Here is a 15,116-nt window from a genome sequence, read left to right as displayed (position 1 = left end):
CTAGCCTCACTAGGTCTCGGTTTCTTCCTCTGTGAAATGAAGATAATACCTGATAAGGTTGCTTTGAGAACGAGATAGGTTAATATTGATGAATCAGTGAGTTAACACTGTCAAGCGCTTGGAATGTGTTTGGCACGTTGAAGCACCGTTGTTAAACAAAGAACAACGTGCAACACACAAGTGACAAGTGTGAATTGGAGAAGGGTACAAAGCCAAAGATACGGTTTTCATACTGGCTTCTTTTGTGAAGTGTCTGTTCAAGTATTTTGCCCACTGTCATTGGACGCTTTGTCTTTTTATTACTGATTTCTAAAGGTTCTTTACATATTCTTTTGTCAGCCCTGTGTATTTGAAACGCATTTAAAGACGCTCAATATCATGAGTCATTACAGGAATGCAAATTAGAACCACAATGACGACACTTGCCCACTAGACTAGCTAACATCAAAAAGACAGGTGCCACCAAGTGTTGGTGAGGATGACGAGCCATCGGCACGTCTAAGTGCACTGCTGGAGGGAGTATAAAGTGATGGGACCATTTTGGAAAACAGTCTGGCACTTTGTCACAGAATTAAACATTTACCTACCGTACGACTTGGGTATTTGCCCAAGAGAAATGAACACATGGGTTTACACATAGGCTTGTACCAGAATGTTCACAGCTGCTTTGTTCATAATAGCCAAGCACTGGAAACAACCCAAACGTCCATCAGCAGGGGAAACGGATGACATTCCTTGGTATATTGATATAGCGAGACTGATACGATGACCCAGATGAATCTCACGGACAGTATGTTGAGATCAAGATGCCAGACACAAAAGAGTGCATACTGTGTGCTTTCATTTAGGTAAAGTTCAAGGACAGCAAGACTCCTCTATAGAGCTAGAAATCAGAAAGGTGTTACCTCTGGGAGGGAGGGGGATTGATGGGAAAGGGCCAGGAAGAATATTCTATGGCAGTGGTTCTAACCTGGGGGAGGGGAGAGATGGGTGTGGGGGAGGGTGTTGATTTTGCCTCCCAGGGGACATTTAGCAATGTCTGGAGACATTTTGATCTTCGTGCTTCTGGCAGTTAGCGCCCAGATGCTGTTAAGTACCCCACAATTAACAGGACAGCCCCCAACAAAGAAAGATCCACCCCCACATGTCAATAATAGTGCAAGAAATCCTGCTCTAGGGTAATGGCAACGCCCTACATCTTGATTGGCTACATGGGTGTCAAACATATTGGTCAAAACCCCCCAAGCTATTTTGCTTTAAGTAATTATACCCCAATTTAGAAAGACACTGAACAAAAGCAAATCTTTTAGGGCGGCCCTACAGATCCTGCGCTAACCACAGTGCCCTCTGGGGTTGAGAAGAGATCTTAACCAGGAAGAGCCCATCAATACCCTGGCAATGAGAAACCTGACGCACAATGAATGGGTAACCAATATATGGGACACTTTCCCCAAGAAGTTTAGAACATACCGATAGAGTTTTTAGTAATTTTAAAAACATTTCAGAAATAGGTCTATGGAAGAGCATACGAAGCTAGGAAGAGAGAACTTTTTAAGAAAACATCAGGGCACCAACAGACCTTGCCACAGACCACGCCTTAGCGCAACAGTCAGGGAAGTGTTCATAAAGGGTAACAATCCCATTAGACTGTGTATAGCTGGAGCATTTATTCCACAAGTGTCTTCATAGATCATAAATTAATAAGTTAATTGTCACAGCAACTCTCCAAGATACAGAAGGTGTTAATCTTGCCACAAATAAGCTGCATCTTAAGAGTTTAGATGCTGTGCTGAAGTCACCCACTCCCGGGGGTGGTCATGGATGGAGGAAACACAGAGCAGGGACTGAATGGGGCCAGGGCCACATGGAGCCCGCAACCTGAGCCTCCCGTTCCACGCCTGGACCTCACTCTGGGTACCTGGGAACCCAAGTTCTTTGTCCAGTGACCCCCAAGCCCACTTCTGTGGCCAGCATGAGTCTCTTCCCTGGGTCTGTTGTCCTGCAAATAGACCACCCTACCAGTGTGAACATGCTGTGTTCACAGGGCAAGAGAGGAAGGTACAGTGAAAGCTTGGGTTTGTGGCTGGGTCATTCACATGCAAAGTTGTCCCTGTGCCTTTGTTCTCAGCAAGCACAAGCTTCTACCTAAACAGTCCCTCACAGAGTAAAGAGCCCCTGTCTCAGCTCTTTGGGTAGATGTGTGCTGGCCAAAGGCGCAATTACCCCTTCACGCTTCCTCAATGGGAATTTTTTCTTCTGTGGTCACAATGTCACGGCCCTGACCCATTGCAGTTCAGGTTAGATTTATGCGGCCAAATCCATTTTGGTGTCAAGTTTGGAAACAAAGCTACGCTTTCTTGGGGCGCCTGGGTGGCTCAGTTGAGCATCCAACTCTCTGATTTCATCTCAGGTCATGATCTCACGCCTATTGAGATGGAGCCCTACATGGGGCTCTGCACTGACAGCCTGGAGCCTGCTTGGGGTTCTCTCTCTCTCCCTCCCTCTCTGTGCCCCTCCCCTGCACTCTTTAAATAAATAAACATTAAATTTTTAAAAATTAGAAACTGCTTTCTCAAACCGACTCACATTTTGGAATTGCATATATGAGACCTCAGGCCTATACCAGGAGTTTCACTGAGATCTCTTACTGCACCCCACCCCCCGCCGCCCCCCTGCAGACTCATGGCCCAAGCAAGCTGTTTCTTTAAGGAAGTGAAATGGCCGGCAAATTCCTCCTCGATCCAGGAATATCGTTGCAGCAGAAATTCCTTGAAGTTTCCAGAATGTGGATGCCACACTAGAGCGCTGAGGTAGCTTCTGTTTTATTTTCCAGCGGAAATCAGGGAGGGGAGAAATGTGTTTTCTCAGTGTGCTCTCTTAACCCAAAAGTCCTGCTTTTGACATATAACCCTGGAAGCGGGGTCAGGGAGGTCAAGAGCCGTGCACTTTCCAGTAAGGTGTCCTGTTTTGCTAATCAAGGTCTTTACTACTATGAGCAAGTACTAAGTTCTTTCACAGGTATTTACTGCAGTGTTTGCCAGTGTGTGCATGTGTGTGGGTGTGTGTGTGTGTGTGTGTGTGTGTGTGTGTGTTCTGCTTCATGTTTCATGGCATCATTTCAAATACCCCCTTCAATATGCAAACCGTCTATAAGCTGCTGTTGTGTGTTTTACCATATAGCTGGCCTCATTTATGTGTTAGGAACATTTTATCCATTAATTTATACCAACCAATTATCTATAGACCCAAGTATTACAAGCCCTTGCTTTGGCAATTTGGAAATCAACACATAAGTTCTTCTGGCTTTAGGGGACAAAACACTCTAGTTCACCACTGTGTCCGTCAGATTGGAAATGTCTCACCTAGAGCAGCAAAGTTGTCAAAGAACTCTAATGCGGGAAACAGACATGTAGGGAAAATAAAAAATTTCTTGTGTATCTTCCTTGGTCCGTCATAAGAACCAAATTTTGAATATTTATTGGTATGTCCAACGGAAACAATGGTCTGGAGCATACCTCGACTCAACTAGTTGTGGAAGGTCTAATCCTCTGTAGACCAGTGTGAAAGAGGTGACCAGGAAGCCAGATTAGAATGAGCCCCATTCGGCACCCGGGTGGCTCAGTCGGTTAAGCGTTCGACTTCGGCTCAGGTCATGATCTCATGGTCCGTAAGTTCAAGCCCCACATCTGACTCTGTATTGACAGCTCAGAGCTTGGAGTCTGCTTCAGATTCTGTGTCTTCGTCTCTCTCTGCTCCTGCCCAGCTTGCTTGCTCACTCTCGCTCTCTCTCAAAAATAACATTAAAAAAAAATATTTAAGGAATGAGCCCCCATCTGTATGCAAAACTCTAACCCAAATCTCACACATGAAGAGTCAGTGGATCATCAGTGAGACTTTGGTCTTTATCTCCAGCTTCTACATACCTTGAAACCCAAATTCTGGACAAAGAAGTGTTTTAGGACCGGAACGCAGGGCAGCAAGGGCTCTGAAACCAGGCAGCCCTGATCTCACCAGGTCTAGGTCTAGTGTCGGAAATTAATTTCACCTCTGAAACCTCACAAACCTAACTGCTCATTATTGAAGTGTGCCTCTTCCCATCTACCCCATAGATTGGTTGGGAAATTTAGAGAACGTTCTTGAAAGCGCTGGCCAACTCAGAAAAGGCACTCAAAACAGGTGGCTTTGATCATTGTCACAAGTGAAAAATTCTCACCCCAAGCCACTATCTTTGTCAAAAGACCATGATCTATTATAGCTATTATGTTCTCCAGTCTGCACTATCTTCTAAAAAGTTGACTAGAAACCTGGCTTCCGTTGTGATGATGCCCAGTCAGCCACCAACCTGTAGAAGGTGCATTTCCTGCCACAGGTGTTGGCCAACAGAAGTGCACAAGCCAGCTACTGGGCCAACTTGCTGGAGGTGAGCAGGGGCCAAAGATGGTTACTCAGAGCTTCAGGTTGAAGGGCTTTCTCCACGTGCATGACACTGAGCTAGGAGCTGGAAACCCAACTCAAAAGAGAGTCCTTGTCTTCAAAACAGCTACCAAAGGCAATGGAATAAGGCAGCCAATGCCCAGCTCCATAAGAGTACAGAACACAGAGCTTCGAGCTTACTAAGCCCAGCATCTGGGGGGAGCCTTGAAGATGGGCAAAATTTGAAGAAGGGTAACTGGAAGCAAATACATTGCAGCGGGCGGGGGCGGGGAGTCACTTCCCTTTCACCAGCAAAATTATCAGAAAAAGGTAAGAGTTGACCCCCCCAGAGCCCCATGGAGTCAGGCTGGCCTCTTGGGCCAGGCATGACTCTGTGTGGGTGTTATATGGGGACATGGGCACAAGCACTTCTCTGTCCCGTTCCCTCTGTGGAACTTCAGCTTTGCTTTTTTTTTCTCCTAACAACATAAATCTAGGGACACACTGAAAAGGAATGTTCCTGTGCCCACTGAAGGCTAAAACTAGAGCAGACAAAAATGGATTCAACGATGCTTTAGCAATGTGTATGCAGTCAGCTTCTATAGCTTGAAACATGGGGGCACAGAATCTCGAAATTCTGCCTCCTAAGCTACTGACTTAGGAACAGACCTCAGATAATCTCCTCCACTGCCATAGGCAGAATCTGCAGGAGAAGTCATTCCAGAAAGTTCCCCCGAGCTTGAACATCTGTGGCTCTCAGAGATTTCATTCCTGGCCCAGACTTCCTGTCTCTGCCAACCACTATGATTAAAAACGCATCCAAAGTAAACCTCAGACAACTGAACCTTCCTCATCAACGTGGGGGGCACTTGGTGCTAGAGGGTGGTCACCCCAAGTCATTTGTAAACATTGCCCCAGGTGCTCAGCAGCTGGCTGGAATGGCTCATGAAATTCTATCCCAGCTCCCAGCACACCAAGAAGTAACCCAGGGAAGCCAACAACCCCATCCCACCTGTGGAAATTAATGGCGCCAGCTCAGCATGTTGGCAGAGAAAAGAAATTTACACAGCAAACAAACCTGCTGAAAAAATTGGAAATATTTGCTTAACAGGAGCACATTGATTAAAGTCACTCCAAGATCAAATTACTCTCCCAGCCCCGGGCGATTTCACCCCGGAGGGCAGCAGACTTGTATTGGCAGAGTATTGATGAAAAGCTCTCTCTATGTCTAGATGCGCCATATTAAGGGCGTTAATCTCAGAAGTGGCCCATAATTTTACTCCTACACTCTTCATTTGGAAGAGTTTAATTCCAATACAAACAGTAATAAGGAAATAAAACCATGGATGTATGTCTTTCCAATACCCGTCTTTGGTAAGAATCTTTCATCTTTATGGTCAATTAAAGCTCATCTTAAACATAAAGTTAAGCTCGTTTCAAACAGTCTTCCAAGGTTATTCGGGCTTTCTGAAATCCTCTACAATTTAAAGGAAGCTAAAAAGCAGAGCCAAAGCCACTTCTTAACTACAAAGGCAAACAAGTCATCAAATAAATGTTTAACAGGAGCGTTATCACATCACCTATATGGACAGCATATTTGTATACAAGGAGGACATACATAAGGAGGGAGACATATCAGAGAAATTAGCCGTTCCAAGAAAGGTCCCTCACCGGGTACCTGAAGAGAAGGGCATTTGAGGGACAGGCCAAGGTGGGCAAGCTACATAGGGTAGTTTATCGGCTGTTTGAAGAGGCTGGTTGGGTCTCTAGGCCAGTGCAGCTAGCCAGCAGAGAAACCAGTTCCCTATGGCCACCCTGAAAATAATTCATATTCCATTTGCCACAGCACTGAGTAGGGGCAGCCTGGGCTTTGTGTGCCTCTGCTCCCTAAGATCAGCCATGATGAAGCAAGAACATCTCACACCCTGGCTCAGGTGGCTTCTCTTGTGACCCTTCGAGAGATGAAAGAGCCCGTGCCTCACGCTAGAAAAGGACACTTCAGGGCATGTCTTCTTGGCCCAGGTGCTTAGATATGCAATAGCACCAAGGCCCAAGGACCTAAAGGTAGCAAGAAAAAAAAGCAAGATACATTGGCACCGACTGACTACGCATGCCTGGACCTCCTAGCTCCTGCTGCCCTGTCTCCAGCCAGTAGCACTCCGGGCTGCCCACCCCTCCCACGCAGGGTGTTTGGACAATGCTGAGCTCGGGCCTGGAATCACCCTCCCTTCTTCACTCCCAAGCGTCCATCTCCAAGCCATAGGAACATGCAAGTCTCCCCCCATTCAGGCCCCCCGTCTCCAGCCGAGGACAGTCTGCTCTGGCAGACTAGACGCCCAAGTTACAATGTCAGCGAATGCGCCAAGAAGTTCCCCTGGTGGACAAAGGATGAGCTCCCTGCACCCTGCTGGAAATCAGAGAATCCACACTTCCCACCCAGCCACCTGCCTCTGAAGAGGGTATGGAATCCACTCTGCACACATGTGCTTGTGCCACACACACACACACACACACACACACACACACATACACAGGGTCGCACTTAGATGGGATTTGCAAAGGTTTTTGCCTATATGAGTTCATCAGGAACCCAGAGGGGGCAGGGAACAGGAACAATGGGAAGAAGGATATCAATGGAATGGGGGAGGGGCAAAGACAGTGGTCACCACAGGAGACAAGGGGAGGGAAGCCACCATGTTTAAGCACCTAGGTACCAGGAACTGTTCTGGGTATGCTTTTTCTTCTTTTCCTCATTTAATCCCCACATTACTTCTCTGTGAGAAGCCAGGGTTCCAACACTGCCTGCACCTTAGAATCACCCGGGGATCCTTTAAATAATACAGATGCTGAGCTCCAACGGCCTCACCTGAATCGCAGTCTCTAGAAGTAGGGCCCTGCATCCATGGGTTTTAAAAAGCATCCCAGGGGTGCCTGGGTGGCTCCGTTGGTTAAGCATCCAACTCTTGATTTCAGCTCAAGTCATAATTTCACATCATGGTTCGAGGGATCAAGCCCCACGTCGGGCTCTGTGCTGACAGCATGGAGCCTGCTTGGGATTCTCATTCTCTCTCTCTCTCTCTCTCTCTCTCTCTCTGCCCCACCCCTGCTCTCTTCCTCTCTCTCAAAACAAATAAACATTTTAAACATTTATAAGAAATAAAAAAAGCATCCCAGGAAATTCCACCGTGCAGCCAGGACTGAGAATCACCCTGCCAAGAAACCCTAAGCTCCTTTCCCAATCTTGTATTATGACATATCCTCATAGCATTGAAAGAGAGCAGCCTCCACTGGGTGCCTGGAGACAGCCCTCTTGGGGCCAGCTTCCTGCCATCTGAGCCTCTGCCCCGGGCCCTAGACCTGCCAAAATTGCAATGAAGTGCCACCCAGAGGAACTCGGGATTTTTGCTTGGCATGATTCAATTAGGGGATGAATTGCAGTTAAATTTGGCTTTCTGAAACCCCTCAAATTCCTAAGGCTGTTTCAGTCTTGAAAATACGAAATCATATGCCTTAAAAGATTCACAGCTTTTCAGATAAGAAGTTTTTCTTCCTGGCTTCACCCAGATGCAGAGCCACCTTGCAGGAGATCCCCGTCGTTTGATTATGATGTGCGGTGAGCAGCCAGATGTCACTCTGAAGAATGAATTTTTTGGCTGAGGAGAAAATGCAAGCTCTGCTTCCTGATAATTGATTTGCAAGGTTCCAATTTCAGTAGCAAATTGCTTCTGCTGCCCAGGTATTTCATATCTCATATGAGCACTTAGAAAACTCAATATTCCTTATGCCGACCAAGAAACGACAAGAATTGTAGTTTAAATTTTGGATCATTTCTCTACTTTTAAATACACATCGTTCTAAGTGGTGCTGGTTACAAACAGATCAGGGTAGTTTAAAAAACTAATAATGTTTAATAGTGTTTTTTAAGTGGCCTTTAAACCCTAAGAAAAGGCTCCGCACGGAGCGCCTGGGAGGCTCAGTCGGTTAAGCGTCTGACTTTGGCCCAGGTCGTGATCCCATGCAGGGTTCAAGCCCCGCGTCAGGCTCTGTGCTGACAGCTTGGAGCCTGGAGCCTGCTTCCGATTCTGTGTCTTCCTCTCTCTCTGCCCCTCCCCTGCTTGCACTCTGTCTCTCTGTGTCCCAAAAATAAATAAATATTTTTTTTTAATTTAAAAAAAAGAAAAGAAAAGGCTCAGCACTCCCCAGCCATGTAATCAGTCCTGATAATAGCAGCCCTGAGCCAGGAATTCACGGCGCTGAAGGACTCTCGTTTACACCCGAGGAAATAGCCTGGGGTTTGCTCAGCCGTCCATGAGGGAACCGGGGTAGGAAGCCGGGCTGCTCAGTACCCAGACCAAAAGAGAAAGAGCAGGGGACCTGGGTCAAGCTTCCAGGCCTTCAAATCCCAGCTCTGCCCAAATGTGAGCCTTCAAGGAACGCCCTGCATTTCCCTCTGCAAGGCCTCGGTTTTCCCTCTGTAAACACAGCAGATTGGGAGACAGACGCTCAAGTGTCTTCTCCAGCCTGAACACTCTGTAGCCTGAGGACCCCGGGTCAGGCTGACCCAGACTTGATGCCCAGCTTGGCCGCTTAGTGGCTGTATGGCTCTGACCCTCCCTTTCTTCCTCCTGCATTTCTGTCTCATCGAATGTGAAACTCAAATGAAAAACAGCTGTCGTTTTGAAATGTTGTGGCCACTAAGGGATTCCTGTGGGGGGCATGCCTGGCAAGGGGGTAAGTGCCCCTGGAGGGCTGCTTTCACTAATCATCCCCTGGGAAATGAGTTGAGCCTGCAAAGTTCCTCTGTCATTCTAACCGAACTACCCAGGCCTTGTGCTCCCTTTGAGAGTTTACCTCTCGATTATCCAGAATTACTCTTTTTTTTTTAATATGAAGTTTATCGTCAAGTTGGTTTCCATACAACACCCAGTGCTCATCCTAACAGGTGCCCTCCTCAATGCCCATCACCCACTTTCCCCTCTCCCTTCCACCCCCCATCAACCCTCAGTTTATTATCAATTTTTTAAGAGTCTCTTATGGTTTGGCTCAGCTCCCTCTCTTTTTTTTCTTCCCCTCCCCCATGGTCTTCTGTTAAGTTTCTCAGGATCCACATAAGAGTGAAAACATATGGTATCTGTCTTTCTCTGTATGACTTATTTCACTTAGCATCACACTCTCCAGGTCCATCCACGTTGCTACAAAAGGCCATATTTCATTCTTTCTCATTGCCACGTAGTACTCCATTGTGTATATAAACCACATCTTCTTTATCCACTCATCAGTTGATGGACATTTAGGCCCTTTCCATAATTTGGCTATTGTTGATAGTGCTGCTATCAACATGGGGGTACAAGTGCCCCTATGCATCAGCACTCCTGGATCCCTTGGGTAAATTCCTAGCAGTGCTATTGCTGGGTCATAGGGTAGGTCTATTTTTAATTTTTTGAGGAACCTCCACACTGTTCTCCAGAGCAGCTGCACCAGTTCGCATTCCCACCAACAGTGCAAGGGGGTTCCGTTTCTCCACATCCTCTCCAGCATCTATAGTCTCCTGATTTGTTCACTTTAGCCACTCTGACTGGCGTGAGGTGGTATCTGAGTGTGGTTTTGATTTGTATTTCCCTGATGAGGAGCGACATTGAGCATCTTTTCATGTGCCTGTTGGCCATCCGGATGTCTTCTTTAGAGAAGTGCCTATTCCAGAATTACTCTTGACCGCTCTTCAGTAACTGCCCTGGGCACCACATGAAACCTTCCACACAGGACCCGCACTCCTGATGGGTGGGGTCAGGGCAATCCTGACTTCCAAGGGCCATCCTGCTGTCTGGGGACCACTGCCCCAGAACAGACCAGCCATGGGCTGCCCCCACGCCTGCAGGTGCCCTGCTGCTGCTCAGACGGGCTGTCTCCCCCTCCTTCCCTTTTGCTTCCTCCCTCCACTTGCCCCAACCCTTCACTTTTACCCACTTTACACCTCATTTTCTTCCTGGCCCTTCCTTTCGTCCCCTTTTCCTATGAAAGGCCTCACTGTGCTCCCAGGACTTGAACTTAGCCTTTCGATGATACACATCCCAGCTCTTCCGGGTAAATATTTCACTGCAACCTACAAAGCATCACACTCCAACACAGACTATCACGGCCAGTGCCTCCTCCAAATGTACCTCAGTTCTTTCAATAGGATCTGGCCAAAACCATCCCACAAAGACTGAAGAAAAGGCCATGAGGTCCTGAATGGGGACAGGGCGAGAAGAACACCAGACCCTAGAATCCATGCCCTCCAGAGTTGATAGGAAATATAAAACTACTTGAGCCAGCATCTCATCTGACAATTGGGACCCTCCTACCACAGCTCCACTACGTGGTCCCCATGTCATTTTTGTTCACATCCAATAAGGAAACATTCGCCTCTTGATGTTGGCCTTGTCATCTGTAGAGAGCTCTGATCATCCAAATCCCTTCCTTAGACCATCTCCCTGTGGTTCCTTCCTCTGTAGCTGGTTTTCTGGGTGAGGGGATCCCAACGCGTCTCCATGGGGACCTGTGCCCTCTTCGTGTCAGCCCTTCACATGGATGCCATGCTTCTCACTCACGGGAATCACCCCACTTGTCCCTTGATGCTTCGTGACCATTGCTGCCTTCATGCAGCTGGACAAGAAGTCTGGAGATAGATACCAGCCCAGGTCGAAAGTAAGGCAATTGCATTGAGAGAAGTGTCTGATTCAGGGAAGGGGGGGTAGAAGTGTCTGATCGGGGAAGTGCGCTTTAAGGCTCAAATACCCCCAAGATATTAAGACATCACACCCACCAAAGGAGACCCATGAAATTGCAGTAAAAAAAAATATATATATATATATGTTCACTGAATCCCGGAAGCCTTCTCCTTAGGAGAGGAAACACCCCAGGGTTACAATGCCCAGAGTCCCAAGAAAGCAGTAGGACACCTCAGGAGTGTTTGTTTTAGTAACTTTTCCTCAGTGCTCGTCCCTCCCTCTCTCCACCTACTTCTCTTGCACTCATGCACAGAAAGGGTAATCTATCACTTCCAACACGTAGGACCCAGATTCTAGGCTGCTGCCAGCAAATAGGGAAGAGGAAGGTAGGGGTATCAGGGATTCCTTATCCTAGAAGGTGAGCTTCAGCAGGTGTGGTCTAAAACAAAGGCAAGAGCCACTCTCTTGTAACTTTAGTTGGCCAATATCCCCATCTGTTACCATGATTGCTATCTGATACTGTTTATGTGCAGTACATAGGGAATAGAGAGAAACAGAGTCATACAGACCCACAGACACAAACAGAAGAACATGTACACACACACACACACACACACACACACACACACACCTTTGCTCTATTCCAGGCTTAGCAAAGGAAAGAGAAGATGATGCCTTAAGCCACCACTTCACAACCTCAGCCCTCTAACTCTGGGCTTTGAAAGTGTCACACATGTCCCTGCAAGGGGGCGTCACTGTCCTCATTTAACAAATAGGAAAACTGAGGCTCAGAAAAGTTAAGTAACACAAGCTCTACAGCTGGTTTGCTTAGAGCCAAAATTCAGATCCGTATCTGTCACATCCTCCCGAGCCTGGGCCTCGGCGCTCGCCATTTCTCTTGATGCAGGCCACAAATCACCGTCACTTGAAGACGAGCCCAGCACAACCCCTAATTCCGTGCTTCAATACGTTCAGTGATTTCTGCTGATAAATAACCCCTGTCCCCGCCGAGCAAAAAAGGCACACGCAAAGGAAACAGAGATGAGCAGTCAGCAGGAGTTGATCTGGTCCCGTTCGTCACAGCCCCAACTGTTTTAGAATCACTGTAAAGGCACATGATATGCAACTCTTCCTTTTTGTCTCAGAGTTTTCTGTTTGGGCAGGACCCCGAGGGGCCTGAAAAGCTGAAAACAGCAGTGACGCTGGGCGCCCCCATCACGAAGTCATGTGGTGGACATAGCAGGCTGTGCGTGCAGGAGGCAGAATGCCACTTTTGCCTGCAAGGGCCGGTCACCCACCTCCTTCCTTCAAAAGGTGGCAAGAGAGAGAAAGTTTCTTCAGAGGAGTTGAGCTGGGCTGTAGGGGTTCCCACACACCTCCACAGTATGCGGGCTCTGTCGCTTGATCTCAAGCTGCGTGAAGAAACTTCAAAAACGTTGACACAGGGGCACCCGGGTGGCTCCCGCGGTTGAGTGTCTGACTCTTGATTTCAGCTCAGGTCATGATCTCACGGTTCGTGGGATCGAGTCCTGTGTTGGGCTCTGCACTGACAGCACAGAGCCTGCTTAGGATTCTCTCTCTCCCTCTCTCTGTGCCCCTTCTCCACTCTCTCTCTCTCTCTCTCTCTCTCTCTCTTTCACACACACATGTAAATAAACATTTGAAAAAAAAATGTTTAAGTGTTAACATGGAGCATTTAGGAGTCCTAGGGATTGGCGTCTACACCTTCCTGGGGAGAGACTAAGGATGAAAGGCCGTGATTCATCCTCCCTGCCTGGTGGCCCAGCACTGGACCAAGGTTTACTTCCACAGGTAGCTGGCAAAGGTAAGTGGGGTTTTGTGGTTGCTGTTTGCGGGGAAAAGCCAGCCAAAGGTCCCATCCAAGAGGATCCTCAAGATATTAATTATTCTAGCTTCATCTTAAATCTTTGTATCCAGTGAATATCCTCCCCAGTTTGTGCTTCTTCAGGGAGGCCTTGGCAGTCCCTTGATCTTCTATTGAAAACTTCAGTTTGTGATACACCAATGGAAATTCCATTTGGAATTGTTATAGATCAATTTGGGGAACATTATCTCCCTTATGATATTCAATTATCCTATCCATAAACATGGTATGTATTTTCATTTACTTAGGTATTTTTTAAAGACCTAACAAAATTGATAAACCCCTAGCCAGATTTATCAAAAAGAAAAAGGAAAGGACCCAAATAAATCAGGTCACGAATGAAAGAGGAGAGATCACAACCCACACCACAGAAATACAAGCAATAATAAGAGAATATTATGAGCAATCAGATGCCAACAAATTGCACAATCTAAAGACCTAAATGAACTTTTATATATTTCATCTGCAAGAATCTTACATATCTGGTTTTAGATTTATCTCCCAGGTACCGTATTTCTATTTGTTTTAAATGCTATCACATATTCTGATGGCTACCTAGAAATACAACTTAAATTGTGTTCATTTTATATTGAACAGAATATATTTTATTCACAGAAACTATTTTTATATTCACAGAAACTATTAATAATTTTAATAATTTGCCTGTAGATCTTTTAGGCTTTCTGTATAGAATTTCATGTCTAAGTAATAACGTTCTTCCTTCATTTCATTTAATTTGTTGCTTTGTCTAGGATTGCAGTACAAAGTTTAAAAGATGCAGCTTGAGTAGGCATCCTTGTCCTGCTTCTTATTTTAAAGTGTTTCTAAAGGTTCATCATTAAGTATGAGACTTGCCATGGATTATTTAGGGAAGTGCCTTTATCGGATTTTAAAAGTTCTCCTACTTCACTGCGAATATTTATCACGAATAAATGCTAAATTGTATTGAATAACTCCTCTATATCAATTACAAAGTTTATATGCTTTTTCTTCCTTAATTTCTGTAATCTAATGAACACCATTAATTTCCCATCTAACTTAATCTTACATTCTGGGTTTACTCTAGTAAAACCTTTTCAGTGTAAAGTGTATTCTGCCTGACATGAATATAGCTCTGTGAATGAGCTATTTGAATGAGCCTTTACAGACTATTTGCTAATAAATCTTTTCATGTTTATGCTTATGTGTTCTGGTGTTTCAGTTAAAAAGCATATCACTGTTTTTTACTTACGTTTAAGCCATTCTGACAATCTGTCCAAACCAAGTTTAGAATATACACACACACACCTGCACACACACACACACACACACACACACACACATGCACATATACGTATAGATGGTAAATACTAAAATATTCAAATTCATTATACTCTTTTTGTGCTTTCTGTAAGTTGTTTTTTCCAAGTTATTTTTTTTCCATCTGTTTACCATCTTTAACAATGATTGTAATTTGCCTTAATTTTCTTTCTCTACATGTGTAGAAGTTCCATGCACTATGTATCCCTCTTGGTTTTTAAGAAACTATCTCTGGAAGTTCTCTAAGACCTGAATAAAGCGGTTTTTTTTTTCTTCCAAGAGCATTTGTATTTACTTAAGCCAAATGGCAGGAGGTTCCCCCAAATCATTACTACCTCAAACTCAATGAATTCTCTTCTTGTGGTCCTTGGATCTTGCAGTCAGTGTAAATTCTCGCTCTAAACCCATGCAAAGCCCAGATTGCAGTTAAAAATTCTCAGGGGACACTTTATTTAGGGTTAGTTGTTGTCGCTGTTGTATTCCTGAATCTAGAGCCAAGACTGATGCAAGGAAGTTTCTTTTTTGTGGGATTGACTGTGTGGACAATCCTTGATTCCCTAAAGGCCCATCTTTTGTTTACTTCTTGTTTGCTTGCTTGTTTAAACCTATTTATCACCGTTTCCCATTCTCATCCCCTTCCCTGATATGGCCAATCATTCTCATGTGTCTGATGGATATACTCAGTTGAATAGTTACCCCACCAAAAAATTCATGTCTACCCAGACCTTATTTGAAAATAGGCTCTTTGCAGCTATAATCAAGCCACAGTCAGGTCATCCTAGATCACAGTTGGCCTTAAATCCAACATGACC

General features: G+C 45.7%; 1 long non-coding RNA gene across 2 annotated transcripts; it reads left to right on the top strand.

Moving 5' to 3' along the window:
* The first annotated feature begins 1,006 nt into the window (after positions 1-1,006).
* LOC131516090 (uncharacterized) lies at positions 1,007-14,182 on the top strand. 2 transcript variants are annotated; one of them, XR_009263856.1, is made up of 5 exons: positions 1,007-6,872; positions 7,978-8,149; positions 10,905-11,097; positions 12,284-13,580; positions 13,621-14,182. It is a non-coding gene; the product is annotated as an uncharacterized LOC131516090 (long non-coding RNA). The 2 variants fall into 2 exon arrangements; XR_009263855.1 differs by having other exon boundaries at positions 10,905-13,580.
* Positions 14,183-15,116: the final 934 nt, after the last annotated feature.

Source organism: Neofelis nebulosa, chromosome 7 (genome assembly GCF_028018385.1).
Source record: "Neofelis nebulosa isolate mNeoNeb1 chromosome 7, mNeoNeb1.pri, whole genome shotgun sequence".
In the NCBI taxonomy this organism is placed as follows: domain Eukaryota; kingdom Metazoa; phylum Chordata; class Mammalia; order Carnivora; family Felidae; genus Neofelis; species Neofelis nebulosa.
Note: the sequence above shows the minus strand (reverse complement) of the source record. Positions and strands in the feature narration are given on the sequence as shown.